Genomic DNA, 16,032 nt, shown 5'->3' with positions numbered 1-16,032 from the left:
GGTAGAAGATGACCTTAAAAGATGGAATGGACTAAAAATTAGAGTCAAAAATATAGGAATGTTAGGGATCTCTGAGGGCTAACCTAATCCTGTCAATATAAAAGCACTTTTCCACAAAAAGTTAACCCACTCCATTTGTAGTCAAAATCCTTACTTGTCTCCAGGCCTCCCGATGTGCACTGGTTTTTAACAATCAGCAAGTGAGCTAATCAAAATCACTGACTCCCTAGCAGCGTCAAGAGCAACTTGCAGCTCCACTACACCCGTGTTCACAGGGAAGAGCTCACTTTAAAACTGGTGGAAGACAGAAGCAATGGCACCCCACTTGCAATGTACACACCTAACACACAGACACTGGTTTCTAAACACCCTTCTCCAATAAAAGCATCTAGGGTGCTTGAGGACATGACTGGTTTCAGGGCTATCACTAGAAAAATACAAGAGGAGCCTGAAATATCTGGGGGTGCCACGAAATGAGAAAGGATGGGACCAATGAAATGAGAAAGGATGGGACCAATGAAATAGGACCAAAATGAAAAGGTACTGAGGCCAAGCTCAAGGAAGCCTCAATGCACCACTCTGGACCAGTTTCAGCAATAAAACAATGATAGTACTGGATTGGAACACTGGGTATTCCCAGAATCTGTCCATAAGCAAAAGATCTTATGGCACAAAATCCAAAGCTACTTAGGAATGACTACAGCAATGAGGATGGGGGAGGTAATGAAGGACAGGTCAGTGGTGGGGTGGGGTGGGGAGGGCTGGGTTGCACAGAGGGGGAGAGAGAGAAAACCCAAGAGGCACACATGTGCTACTAGTCTCTTTCATCTAACAGTGCAATGCATTAAAAACACCTTGTTTACACAGCTCATAAACATACCCCCCAAAAATGTTATTGCATTCTACTTAGATTATTACATGTGCCACCACACTGTATGAGAATAAAAAGGGTTAGACACACCCCCTTTTATCCACTTCTTCCGAGCATTTAATTCCTCACTGTGATGTTCTTTGGTAAGAGTGGCTACCATCTACGACTGTATTAAATAGGCAGTTCAAAACAAAACAAAACAAAATAAGGTCTCTTGCTGTCCATCAATAGGTAATATATGTATATTTTCTGCTTTAGCAATTCTACCTACAGAAAACTACCTTAAAGAAATACACAAGCATACACTGATGTAGGAACAAGACTGTTCATTGTTGCATTGTTTATAACAGCAAAAAGCCAAAAACTAACGCTCATTAAAAAAAAAAACCACCTCAAAGTATAGTACATCTGTACAATCTGCAGCAGTTAAGAGAAATAAGGTAATTCTAGATGTACTCAAACAGAAAGGTATTCATAATCTATAATGAAGTAAAAAATAAACAAGTTAAATACAGACTAAGTATATTATGATTCTACTCAAAGGAAGAAAATGTGTTTGTACATATATGCATAGGAAATACATAAAAGGATATATATCAAACTTAACTGAGACCATACTAGGAAACATTTGAAAGGGTAGTGGAGTTCTTTCTTACTGCTTTCTAAACAACCAGTGGTGACTACTATTTTAATTTTAAATTTTAACAAAATTAAAAATAATGAGTAGATAGTTGTGTTTCTATACACTAGGAATAAACAATCTAAAAAGGAAATCAAGAAAACAATTCCACTTAAAATTGCATCCAAAGAATAAAATACCTAAGAATAAATTTAATGAAAAAAGGCACAGCACCTATACACTGATGACTACAACACATTGCTGAAAGAAATTAAGTGACACCTGAATAAATGGAAAGGCAGCCCTGTTCATGGTTGGAAATCTTAATATTGTTAAGATGGCAATACTACCATATGTATTTTGCCATGTATAATGCACTCCTGTATGTAATGTGTACCCACATGTTTGGCCCAAACTTTCAAAAGAAGAAAGTCTTTTGTTTTAATTTTTAATTCAATTTGTTATTTTTAATATATTTTGTTGATTTTGCTATTACAGCTGTCCCATTTTCCCCCATGTTATTTATTTTTATTTAGATGCTTGTTTTTTATGTTATAAAGGAATGACAGCATTTATTTTTTTAACATATCATGGTACAAGAAATTTTATGTAACAAATAATTACAAAACACAAGAACAGACACAAGGTATTTCAGATACCACCCGTGTATAATGTGTCTCCTATTTTCTCTTAAAAATTTGGGTAAAAAAATAAACATTATACATGACAAAATACGGTATCTAAGAGATTCAGGGATATTCCCATGAAGATTCCGAGTCTTTTTTGCATAAATGGAAACATGATCCTTGAGTCCATATGAAACCGCAATGGACTCTGAACAGCTAAAATGATCACTAGAAGGGAACAAAGCTGGAGAACTCACATTTCCTAATTTTGAAACTTACCACAAAGCTACAGTAATTGCAAGAGTATAGTACTGGCACAAGAATGGACATAGAGACCAATGAAATAGTACTAAGAGTCCAGAAGTAAACCCTCCCATACAGGACCACATGATGTTGTAGGAAAGGGTAGAAAGACCATGTAACAAGGAAAGACAGGCTCTTCAATAAATGGTGCTAGGATGAATACTCACATACAAAAGAATGAAGTTAGACTCCTACCCCGTATAATATGAAAAATTAATTCAAAATAGATGAACAAACTAAATAAAGTGTGGGGCAACAGGAGGTTTACAGTTGTGAGTATGCAAAACACTGTTTATTCTTATATTATCATTTATAAATTATTGTATTATTTTCCATATTAACAACTGTAAACTTCCTTTTGCCCCACCCTGTATATGAAATTCTGAAGAGAAATATAGTGGTAAGTCCTCCCGACTTTAGGTTCACAGTGATGGATTCTTAGGTGTGACAGCAAAAGCATGAGCAAAAACAAACAAAAAATAGATCACCTGAACCTCATAAAATAAAAAAAACTTTTGTGCATCAAAAGAAATTATTAAAAAAGTGAAAAGACTGCCCTGGCTGCTGTGGCTCAGGGGACAGAGTGCTGGCCTGTGAACCAAAGGGTCACTGGTTCTATTCCCAGTCAGGGCACATGCCTGGGTTGTGGGTGAGGTCCCCAGCAGAGGGCACGAGAGGCACCAACACACTGATGTTTCCCTCCCTCTCTTTATCTCTCCCTTCCCCTCCCTAAAAAATAAATAAATAAAATCTTTTTAAAAATTGTACTTAAAAAAAAAGTGAAAAGACAACCTAAAGAATGGGAGAAACAAATCAATGACAAGGGACAGAAAATTAAATTAAAATATAAGCAAAGGACTTGAATAGTTATTTCTCCAAAGAACATATAAAAATGGCCAATAAGCCAATAAGCAAATGAAAAAGTGATCAACATTATCAGTCAGGAAGGAAGTGCAAATCAAAATCACAATGAAATACTACTGCATACTCACAAGGATGGATATAATTTTTTTTAAAGGTGAAATAAGAAGCATTTGCAAGAATGTGGAGAAATTGGAACCCTTATGCATTGATGGTAGGAATGTAAATGGTTCCATTGCTATGGAAAATAGTTGGCAGCTTCTCGAAAAAGTTAAATAGAATTGCCATACGACCCAGCAATTCCACCTCGAGACACATACCCAGAAGAATTGAAAACAAGGACTCAAATACTCTACACTCATGTTCACAGCATGAGTGTACAGTATTTTCTACCAAAAGGTAGAAAAGGCCCAAATGGATGAACGAACAAGGAAATTGTGGCATTATCTATACAACAGAGTATTATTCAGTCATAAAATGTCTAACACGTGCAACAACATGCCAAGTAAAGGAAGCCAGAAACAAAAAGTTACACAGTATATTATCTCACTTACAGTAGATGAGACAGCAAGAACTGTGAATTCAGAGAGCCACAAGCAGATCAGTGGTTGCCAGGGGCTGTAGGAGGAGGGAACAGAAATTACTGGTGCTTAGTGGATACAAGGTTTTCTGGGGAGAAAATAAAAATGTTTTGGGACCAGACAGAGGTGGCAGCTGCTCAACACTGTGAATGTATGAAGTGCTTCTGAACCATTCATTTTTATACCGTTAATTTTTATAATGTACATTTCATCTCATCATAGATAGATAGTATTAAAAAGAAATAATATATTCTAGGTTAAGAGCAAAACTCCAATCCCTCACTGAGTTATTTTACCACGCAAGAGGGAGGCAGTGGTACCAGTGCAGACAAGTGTCCCGGGCACGCAGATGCCTCCCTGTAGGGTACTCTGGATAAAGGACTCTTGCCAGGGAAAAAGAACACATCGGAAACTAGGGCCTGTAGATGAGGACTGGCCCCAGGGCCGCAGAAGGACCCACTCCCTGAGAAACAGCCTAGGGTGACGGCTGAGAGGACAGACAGCCTGGCTGCCTTTACACTCCCCTCTAGACAAACAATCTAGAAACAATGGCATTCAAGGAAGCCCAACACAGGTGGGGCATTCAAGGAAGCCCAACACAGGTGGGGCATTCAAAGAAGCCTTCACAGGTGAGGAAACTGAGCCATGGCTCATACACAGGGATATGTGTATGGCTCAGGTCCCCCTGAGTAGGGACCTGAAAAAGATTTCCTGATTCAGTATAAATGCTGTTCACTATCATTTTACCAACCTCTAGAAATGAACATTTTTTTTTCTATTTGCTTAGCACAAATCTCACGACTAGTCAGTCTATCTGGAAGCATATCCTAAAGAGCAGCAGAATGGCTCTGCAGTTCATCCTCTAGTTCTTGTTCTTTTGGTCACGGCCCAGTTGAGAGTAGCGAGCGGAGCTCCTGCTAAGGCATTAGGTCTCCCCTTCAGAGTGCGTTCCGGGCGCCAGGCTGGAAAAGCAGCGTCCTCTTAGCCACTTACTTTCTGGGTCACATAAATTAACTATTAGTTAATCCTTCTCTCAATGGTGCCACCACCCACGTTTTAATTTAAGCTTTTTCACCATTTCAAAGTGATTACTAGGGAACAAACAGAAGAACTTTGAGAGGCCGCCTTTCAACTCTTCTTGAAGTGAAAGTGTTTCTGTAGTAAGAAAAAATGACATATAGAACTTACCTATTAAGAGAATTTTTTAATTCTCTTGATTGGAATAACTAGGTCATCATGAGTACAGGGTGGCTAAACCAAAAGAATTTATTTTATATTTAAGGAGGCTGGAAGAAGAGGGACAGAGAATCTTAACTCTCTAAATTTTTATGTTCAATTTTTTCTAATTTTTCTTCATGTTAAATGTCATTATTAAAAATTACTAATGCTATTTTTAAAATTCTACAAGCTAACCATTGAAATCCCATTCAATATTTTTGACTACTGAAAAATAATCTACATCTGTGAATCGGAGTTTAAAGGGGAAAAAAATCACTCGTGAATTCTCTACTTCATTTCATTGAATCTTAAGACATTTTACAAAATATAAATAATCCCAAGCTTATTAACAATTTAAGATTTTTAAAGTATTTCTGCTTCACTTCAACCCGTGGCGGGGATAGTTCTCATCATTTCATCAAGTTCTTGAAATGAGAACTCTGTGCTCAGGTGGAGGATTTAGAGACTTACAAAGTCAAAAACAAATCATAACTCCTGAATTTTTAATCATCCATCCTCCTGGTGTATGATTTACCCCATAATTCCCACAAGAAAATGAAGAAAGTTTTGAAGAACGAGTTATTCTCAATGTAAATCTCCAGCCAGCCTCTGTCAATCACGTTAGCCTTTGCCTTTGGTTAGCCTTTCCCTGCCTTCTGTGGGAAAACTACACTACTATTTAATTGCTTTGTGACTTCACATTTTATTAAGAGGCAGAAAACATAAAGAGCTAAACCAGGAGATAAGCCCACTGCCATAAATCGTCCCCTTAGGCAATGAAACTTGCCTCTCTGGTGTAATGAGGTGGGCATTGTGAAAAACCCTGACAAGTGCAATTCTGCAAAGTCCAGAGCCCCAGTCACTTCCAGAAACCCTTACAGTTAGTTCTCTGGGAATGCAGCACCATAGATCAGAAACCAGGTGGCAGGCTGAGGGCTTTCTCACACCAGTGTGAAGGGCACAGCCCAGGGAGTCACCGCCCTCCTCCCTACTCCATCCCAAACTTGACCTTCTGGTCTCAGGGACCAATGACAACAATAACAAAAAGGGAGAAGAGAATGATAAGAGAGAAAGTTATAAAAAACTTTATAACCTGTCAGCACCCCATCTGCCACCCTGGAAACCAGACTACTTATTATGTAACCCAGTGAAACACAGTTCACCAAATGTACACCCTCATGAACTTAGAATTTCCTTCATTCCCATTCCACTGGCTCCACTTTCAAGTCTTCGTTTCTTCCTCTGTAGTGAAGAAAATCATCAGATTATTCCACATTCCCGATTGTGCCTGAGTCCCTGCCCTCTGGAAGATTACACGCAGTGCTTCAAACAAACTAAGCAAAACTTGGTGTGTAAAGCCCTGGGAAATGACCACTTAGTGACCTATGATGCTGCCAGCTAGAAAGCAAAGGCTTCAAGTATTCTCAAAGCCCACTGATGTGTATAATAAAGTGCATCTATGACACTGTCCCAAAAAAGCATGCATGTGTGTGTGTGTGTGTGTGTGTGTGTGTGAAGATCTAAGACAGGGTGGGGTAAAAGTAGGTTTACGGTTGTTCACATAGAAAATACTATAATAATTAGTAAGCATTAATCCAAGAATAAACTGTATTTCGCACACTCACAACTATAAACCTACTTTTGCCCCACCCTGTATATTGACTAAGCACAGAAAAGTCTATAAGAATATACAATAAACTCAGCAGTGATTATATTAAGAGGTGGACCAGAAAGTGGGACGCAAGAGTCACCTTTTTTTCTGTATAAATCTTTTATGGCTTGAGTGTGTCAAATAATGAATATTATTTTTGTCATTAGTTTTAATTTCTAAAGTTAAAATGTGGAAAAGAATGGTTATATAACAATATAGAAAATATGGAAACAATTTTTCCAAACTACAATACATGGTCTGTGCCACAGCCTTTGTCCCTCATCAAAATGCAATAAGTAATTAAGGAAAAGTAATGTAGTCATTGGAATGTTGAGTTTCTAGGTTTCGATTGTTTATCAAAGATTTTTATTTAGGCCCTAGCTGGTATGGCTCAGTTGGCTGAAGCATTGTCCAGTAACCAAAAGGTTGCAAGTTCGATTCCAGGTCAGGGCACATACTCAGGTTGCAGGTTTGATCCCTATTCAGGGCACCTACAAGAAGGCAATCACTATTTCTCTCTCTCTTTCCTTCTCTCTCTCTCTCTCTCTTCCCCTGCCCCCACACCTCAAACAATAAAAACATGCCCTTGGGTATGGATTAAAAAAAAAGAGTGTAAAGATTTTTATTTATTTATTTTTAGAGAGAGGGGAAAGGAAAGAGAAAGAGAGACACATCAACATGCTAGAAAAACATCAATTGGTTGCCTCTCACAGACCCTCTAACTAGGGACCTGGCCTGCAACCCACACATGGGTCCTGAGGAGGAATGGAACCTGGGACCTTTAGGTTTATAGCCAACACCCAACGCACTAAGCCACATCAGTTGGGGCTCAGTAATTTTTGGAAAAGGGCAGACAGAATATCTAAAACAAGACTGTCTAAAATATCTAGCTGGTTTTGCAGAATTAACACTGAGCAAATGGAAAAAGTCCCTACATAGTAACATCAAGTCTTCCCCCTAGATGCCGGACTGTGGTAGGGGAGCCCCGGGGCATCTTCCTGGCATTGGGTGAGCACGCTCATGAAAAATCTGACTCAACTAGATGAGGGCTTTCTCCACTGGCTTTTTGCTAAAGAATTACCCAAGGACAGAAAAACTAACAAAGATCAGAGTTCCAAAGGACTATAATTTGGATTGGAGCTTTCTTTAAAAGAAATTACAAAAACTGCAACCAGCTACTCATTCTGAAAAAAAATTAGTTTTCATTCACATTGCAAATCACACCTCAGACCAAGTTTCATGAAGATGAAATATGTTATAACGTGAAATGAAACCATCGAACTACAGTAAGAAAACGCAGGTAGAATTTCTATGCAACCCTGTGGTTGGTGATGTTGATATTCGTTCATTCATTCCAGAAACACTACAAGCTAAGCAGCTGAGGCCTCGCTATGGACAATACAGACACAGCCCCTGTTCCGACAGAATCACAGGCTAGAGGGGAAAACAGAAAGATGAAATAAAAATAACTGCATACTAATACATGCTTGGGGGGGGGAAGAGCAGGATTGTAAGGGAGAGAATATTGGAGAGAATAAGCAGCGTTCATGGCACTCTGACTGAGGTGAGATTGAAGCTGATGCCTAAAAAGTGATGATCTTGGTAACAGCTAACCACGGGCGTGCACTTCTTTGCTCAGGGTGGTTTTCTAAGAGCTTTGCATGAATTAACCCACTTAGCCCTCCCAAGAGCTCTGGAACAGGTACTCTTAGCATGATGATTCTTATGTTACAGGGAGGTAGAGGTGCAGTAATCTACCCAAGGATACAGAGCTAGTAAAAGGGGAAGCTGAGTGGACCTGAGCAGCCTGCTCCAGAGAGCTGCCTCCCCGAAAGAGAAGGAGCCAGCCATGAGAGAGGTGTGTGAGCACAAGTGTGCACGCATGCAGACAGGCACACATTCCAAGCAGAGGAACAGTACCTGCAGAACCCTGGGGGCAAGAAAGAGGTTGGCACGCTCCTTGAATTGGAAGGAGGCCAGTGGGGATGGAACACAGTGTTCTAGAGTGAGAGACAGAAGTGAGGCTGGAGAGCAGGCAAAGGCCAATCACACCCGGCCTTGCCAACCACGGTACGGAGAATGCCATGCCGGCTCAGGCAGGGGTGTGCCAAGATAGGACTTCGTATCAAACAGACCACTCTGCTATGTGAAGAGCAGATTCTGAGGAACAGCACTGAGGCATTCTTGCTTCCTTGTGGCCTATGTGGAAAAGATCAGACTTCTAGACGTGGGAATCTACCCCTGGGCCACCTCAGTTCATCACCACTGTCGTGAAGCATCAAGAGTGTGGACTGGTGGACAGAGAGCCTCGAGTGCACACCCCGCTCTGCCACTGCCCATTTCTGTGGCCTCACATGAGCAAGTCGCTGAATTCCTCCCAGTCAACCTCCTCCTCTGTGAAACGAGGTTAGTAACAGCTGCTCCACCTCCCCCACAGCTGTGCTGTGAGCATCAGGTACGACAATGCATCTGAAAATGTTCTATGATTTTATAAAGCACTTTAACATTCTAGTTATTCCTGCTATGACTGTTTCCTCATTACCCTTGACCTCTCAGCATCAACTCAGGCAGGGATGGATATCTGTGACCTTCAGGGGGGCTACTGTGTTAACACAAACAATACTACACTGTCAGCACTTTAGTTTCTATAAATTTGGTAATCATATTTCATTCAAAACAAGCATAACCTTTGGTTTTCGTAATTATATGAGCATGGACTTTTGGAAGACGATCGCAGCAGCTAACGACAAATGAGCGTGTACCAAGAATCAGGCTCTATCTAAAGTACTTTACATCAGCTATCACCTAGAACCTCTATGAGGGAGGTTTGATTATATTATCATGTTATTGATGGAAAAATGGAGGCAGAGTAGTACAGCCATGGTTTGAGCTCAGCTCTAGAGCCCATGCTTTCTTTTATCCACTGTCCTGCAATTCCTCTTGTGACAAAGTGAATTACAGAGTGGACAGAAAGGAACCAGTCAGAAGGCCACAGCTCTGGAGTATGAGAGGCAAGAATATGCACCTGAACAAGGACACCTGGAATCTTTTTAAAAGGCAAACAAAAGGGCACCTGAAATGTTTTTTAATTGCTAATTACCAATGTTGCTGAGGGCTGAGGGGTGTCAGGTACTTGCATATGCTGCTAATGAGACTATACACCACTACAACCTTCTGAGAAGACAATTAGCAGCGTGTATCAAAACCTGAACAGTAAAGTCCCACATTCCCACTGACGCAGCAATGCCGCTTGTAGTCATCTGACCAAGGTGAATCGTGCATGTGCACAAAAGATGTTCACTGCACTGTTATTTCTAAAAGCAAATACAGAAAAACAAATGTCCTACAAAAGGAGATAAGGTAGAGAAACCACGGCACTCCCATGTAAGTGAACACGGTGAAGTCATTTAAAATGATGGTACAGCAAAAAGAAAATTAGCATTTTGTTAAGGAAAAGAAGTGTGCGAAGAATGCCCTTGGTACAGGCTTTGGTCTCTGACTACCTCGAGTTCTGAGTGGGCTCACCAGCTGTGTGCGTACGGCTGAGTCATGTAATTTCTCTGAAGCCCAGTTTTGTTATGCTGACACATGGATACAAAACGCACCGTCCTCACAGGGGAGTGAGAATTAATGACTTTGTGTTTGTAAAATGCTTGGCACAGAGTCTGGCACCAACAGGCTGGTGGTGCCGCTCATTTGAAAACCCCTGGCAAATGAACCCACACAACACACACATCACTACAAACACTGCCGATAAGGCAGGACGTTTCAACACTGATGATCTCTGGATATGGAGCACCAGAGTTTGCCTTTTAAAGTCTCAGCATTTCCTAGGTTTTCTTTACTTGAATAAAGCCAGTTATGCATTAATATTTAAGTGTCTCCATTCTTTTCAAGTAGCCTTAATAATACTCCTTTCAATCTATTGATTTGCTCTAGCACAATCCACTCCATGCATATTGTGTTTATGGAAATGGGGTGCTTTATTGACTTAATATGAAGAGTAATACATTTTCCACTTTACAGAGTCAAACAGCTTGCTCATATTTCATCCTATAAATGTCTTTTCTGCACCCGTATATACATTTGCCAATTAGGAGCATTCTGAGGGACTACTGGTGCACAAAGGGTAGGGAAGAAATAGATTAATGTCTCTTAAAAAGCAAACTTAAAAGACAGAGATATGCTAACTTCATGATAGGCATATGGAAAAAAGTATACCTTACCTCAATTATGTATGGCCAGAAATTACTGCAATAAATACTTCAACTCCACGGACAATCTCCTAGTGGGGTCAGCAGATGGAAGTAATTCAGCAGTTCAGCCGTCTACCCAGTACTATGACGATCATTCTGAAAGACAGAGGAATCTCGTTGAGGGAAATGTGATGGAGAAACATTCTCTTCCAGGCTCGAGACCTGCAGGAAAGAGGACTCAATTACGAAAGACAGCCATGCAGTGCAGGGACCCAAGTGCAGTTAAGTCGTTTTCCTGCTGGGGCGGAAGGGGCAGGCCGGAGCAGAAGGGAACCTGGAATGTCATGAGACCCAGGTCTCCATTGCTTTAGGGAAAAGCTAGTTGCTGGCTCTTGGGGTACATCTCTCCCCATCAAGTCAAGGAAAAGGGCTGGCCCCTCCCAGCCTTTCACCTTCACTCCCATTGCTGCTCTTCATTCGTACCTCAGAAGCTCATGAACACCATCAATTTTTATCTGTGAATATCTCTCATTTCTGTCAGACCACTCCATTAACGAACATGTGGCCAGCCTTTCTCTTAAAACTAGCTCCACTGAAGATCTCTGTAATGGCAGTCCCGGGGGATTATTTTCAAGTCATCCTCCCCGTCTCCATCATCCTTCATTCCAAGGTCAGTCCACCACAACTTGCCCTTGTATGTCCTACCACTCTTGACCTCTTCTTTTTCACTCCAACCCCCCACCCTCACCAAATTCTTCCACACCCCTGCCTGTTTATCACAGCAGGCTCGAAGCTGATCTCTCTGCAGATCGCCACCTGTCCGCTCTCTCTTGCAGGAAAACTAACTGCTTTCATCTTATTACCTGTATAACCTCGAACGGGTCCCCTCTCTCCTGGTCTATGTCTCTTTACTACAAAATGAAGAACTGGTTTCAGTGTTCTCCATCCTCACTGTGCTTTGAAGTCAGATATCCCTGGCCTTGGATCCTGGCCCAGGCACTCAGCAAAACTTAGACAAATTATATTTCCTCAGAACTCTGAGTTATATATAAAATGAGAATAATACCATCTGCCCTTAAGGTCGCTGCAAGAATAAAAACTATGAGATCTTGTCAGGTCAGGAATGACTACTGAACAAACATCTATTCCCACCCCCGCTGGTAGGATCACCTCCAACTCCGAAGCTCCCTGTTCTCATTTCCAAGTCTAGCATCCTGTTATTTCCTTATCCACGGGGGTAATACATCAAAACACGTGAACTCCTCCACTAACATTCACGTTCTTCCGTAGTCTAAATCTACTTTATCTTATCCTCTTCCAATACCCACCAAATACCCTCTGTTCTAATCAGTGAGTCGACAGACTCTCCCTTCACACCCATCGCTCCCCATGCCCAGTACAGCTTCTCCTCCCCTCCCGGCGGCTCCAGCCCTCGGTCCTGGCCGGGCGCACCTTTCCGACAATGTAGCTCTCGCATGGTGGGGTGAACTGTACTGCCCGCTGTTTTGTGTTTACTGCCCTTAGTTGTCCAGCTGGAAAGAGACTCTGCTGATTATTTCATGTTAGTTTCTCACTTTTCAGCATGGACAACATTAGAGTTTAAAAAATGTATGACCCAACTCCCAGCAACAAGGATGTGTCCCAGTGGGAAAAGACTGCTTCCTAGTCTCTGCCTCTAAAAAGACGGCTGATGCCCCAAGACTAAGGAAAAATTCTAAGGGAAATGAGAAGATGTGGTGACAGCTGAAAGGAGATGAACACATGGGATGGGGGTGGTAACAGGAGGGAAATAATCCAAAGACAGTAGCTCAGAAACGATGAGTGAAGTCAAATGCCGTGGAAGGGGACCGAGCAGAGGACACTGGACTTAACAGTTAGTAAGGTCACTGGTGATGCCTGAGGTCAATTTTCCATAGGGCTGGTACAGGGTGTAGTTGCAGGGGATTAAGGGAGAAACTAGAAGAGCAAATTGGAGATGAACAGAGACCAAACACAATGCAACATACAGATCATATGTCGTAGAAATGTACACCCAACACCTGTAGGTTCCTATGAACCAATCTCATCCCTGCTAAATTTCATAAACAAAAGAAACAAAATGAACTGTGGTTAGGAAGCCAAAAAGTTTGTGCTGGTTCTTCTCTACCCGGACGTTTGCTGACTGAACAGCTCAATAAAAACACCTCCTCATTCTTCCTCCCTTCTGCACCAGCCCATTCTTTTAAGTTTCACATTAGTAAACTCTCTTCCTCCCCCCCCCCCAGCCGTGACGTGTCTTTACTGTTAGGTGTCATTCTGGCAACCAGATAAATATTTATGTTTAGGAACCAGGGCCACTGGATCAGTCACTACAAACTTAACCCCGTGCCAGGTACTTGACTTTCGAACACTCCAAATACCCTGAGAGGTTCTTCAGCAGCTTCCACTTCAGCGACGTCTGTAGTAGTAGTAACACTATACACCTGAACCCAAGCTTTCGTCGGGGGTGAGGCAGCGCTGCGCTGTATAAATATTTTATGTACTGCTTGTACTGAAATTCTAGATGAAGGGGCGTCCGCGGGTCCTCCGTAAACGTGCTGGTTGCCCAGACAGCATTTTCTAGAATTCATGCAGCGTACAAGCTGCACCCCCTTTACTCCTGGTTTCAGCTGCAGACAACGTATTCAATCACAAAGTAACAGTAACACCCAGAGAGTCAGAGCGCTCTGCTCTCAGTCCCGCCCAGTGGGTAGGCTTGTGATCCTAAAGAGGGACTCTTTAGATAGGTTAGGCCTATGTTTCAAAAAAAAAAAAGTGAACTATTATACAGGAAGAAAACAGGTGTGTGGAGAGCTGTCAGTTTTCTGACAGATAATCGTAAGGTCTGGAGTCATTTCCCCCATGAACACCCTGGTACCATTTCTTAAAATGGAAAAAAAACGGTCCAACTTGGTAATGGACATTTCCAATTGTCTCACTTAATTTTTCCTTAATAACCTGCACTAATGCTGTAACAGCGTATAAGCAGCTAGATTTATACATCTTGTATGTTTTTGGAAAAAAATCAACAATGACATATACTCTTAAACTAATATGGTTCCCAGGGAAAACAGAAATAAGTATATTAAAGTTTTTTAAATTTGTATACAGGACTCAAGAAAAGAGCTTTTCTCCTTTAGGATCAGTCATTCAGACAAATCTGACTGACTGTTGGTCATGTAAACTACACTGCTAAACTCAGTATTCCCCCCCTCAACTGCATGGCAAAAGCCAAAAAAGAAAAAAAGTTACACTTGAGAGACTATGAAGGGAATAAAGAACACTTCCTTACTTGATATCTAGATATATAAAGTAGGAAGGCTATTTCCATTTAAAGCAAAGAAAACAAAGGTCACTGTTTTGTTTTGTTTTTTTAATGATCATATCAGATCAGAAAGTGAAAATTCCTCTCTGATAGGGTTACCATTTGGCTCAGTTCTACCCTTTCAACTGTTGGCCCCAGGGCAGAAAGTTCTGCATTTTCCAGTGCTTCTCCCAGTTCCGTTCCCCGTAGCAGAAGTGACCACATCCAGGGGGGCCTGGGATGAGGCGGCAGAGGCCCCTCGCTGTAGCCTGAGTGAGGAAATGACGTTCTAGCAGGATGGTCAGCAGTCGGTCAGTGCTCGGTCAGGGGCTCTGGAAGATGCCATCATGAGCGTCAAAATTTAAATGAGAAGTATCTTTACTTTTCCAGATAGTTATTTATAAAAGGGACTGTGAAAACACACACAGGCACTCACACATACTCCTCATGCCCAAAGGCACTGGTTCTAAAATGTTGGCACAAATTACAATCATCTCAGGGGCTTATTAAGGCACATATTCCTGGCCTCGGAGTTTCCGGTTCAGGAAGTCTGGAGTGGGGCCTGAGAATGTGCACTTCTAATGTTTCTGCTGCTGGTGATCAGGGGACCACACTTTGAGAACCACGCAGACAGAGACATGAATTCGAAAGGTGAGCAGGAGCTCCTTAGGAGAAGATACCATCTTCATGTTAGTTTGCATATTCATTCCCCAGTTGTTCACCTACCATCTCGCCTTAGGTGTAGGAGAATGTAATGCTTTCCAACAAAGACAACCTCCCTCGCCCACTCTCCCACATGCCAGAAACAAAACTGCTCTTCTAGGAAGAAGCCCCAAGTTTAGCAGGAAGCTTCCTAGTTTGAGGAAGCTTCCTAGCTGTCAAACACAGATTATGCCCCAGGGGCCAAGGACAGCTCCCAAAATGAAATGGAGTATCAACTGTCAGTGACTATCAAAGAAGCAGAGCAAAGGGCAGAGACTGTTGTTGGTGCTGAGACTGCAGTAAAAAAGGATGAACTGCCCACGAGGCAGGAGGAGCGCACTAACGGCACACACGTAACTGGGGAGAGGCCTGAAGGCAGGAGACCTGTGCAAAGCCAGACACAGTTCCCGGCAGAGCGCAGGCAACTCAAATATTAGTTCCTCTCCTGCCTCCTTATCAAGATCTTCTCTCTGCACCTCGAAAACTCAGGTTCTGGGGTCCCCTGAGGAGGCTGCCCCACTGCTGCCTACTTGTGTCGCCTCAGCACCCCAAAGCCCTGAAACTGCATAAACAATTGTGGGAAGGCAGCATGGAGCAGACTTTAGAGAGCGTCACACATATGTGTGGAAGGCGTGTTTTAAAACATAAATTGCCGTGCTCCCTAGCCTAATTCCGTACTTCTGGGTACGGAATTAGGCCTAACAATTTAAGTTGCTAACAAGCTTTCAGATGATGGATGATGCTGGCCCAGGTACGGCAGTCTGAGAACCATTCATTAGGCATATTCTTTGCAATTATCTAGAATACCATCTTCTCTAATTAATTTATTGCACAATACAGAAGCCTCTTAGTACAAGACTAAGAATGTGGCTTTTGTTATCAACCATGTGACTTACCTCAGGCAAGTGCTGTGCTAACTTTCTCTGTGTTTTCACTTTCCACACGTAAACTGAAAATACCTGCATCTGTAACACTGTAACTCTAATTAAAGCATATTACTTTGTAATTTTAAAGATGCTACCAAGTAATAAGTTGCCACCTTGTCTTTTAGAATATTGTTGACTTCCTTAATCAAAATGATA

General features: G+C 41.8%; 1 protein-coding gene across 4 annotated transcripts in view; it reads right to left on the bottom strand.

Moving 5' to 3' along the window:
- Window positions 1-16,032, bottom strand: part of KANK1 (KN motif and ankyrin repeat domains 1) — a 191,589-nt gene that overhangs the window by 112,801 nt on the left and 62,756 nt on the right. For 3 of the 4 annotated variants that reach the window (XM_053656238.1, XM_053656240.1, XM_037165562.2), the window contains 2 exons: window positions 10,957-11,082; window positions 3,835-3,898 (listed from right to left, as the gene is read on the bottom strand). The gene's annotated coding sequence lies outside the window, so the exon portion shown is untranslated. The remainder of the gene's footprint in view (window positions 1-3,834; window positions 3,899-10,956; window positions 11,083-16,032) is intronic. The other variant, XM_053656239.1, reaches the window with a different exon arrangement.

The sequence above is a fragment of the Artibeus jamaicensis genome, unplaced genomic scaffold (genome assembly GCF_021234435.1).
Source record: "Artibeus jamaicensis isolate MK-2021 breed Jamaican fruit bat unplaced genomic scaffold, CSHL_Jam_final scaffold_1964, whole genome shotgun sequence".
NCBI classification, from domain to species: Eukaryota; Metazoa; Chordata; class Mammalia; order Chiroptera; family Phyllostomidae; genus Artibeus; species Artibeus jamaicensis.
Note: the sequence above shows the minus strand (reverse complement) of the source record. Positions and strands in the feature narration are given on the sequence as shown.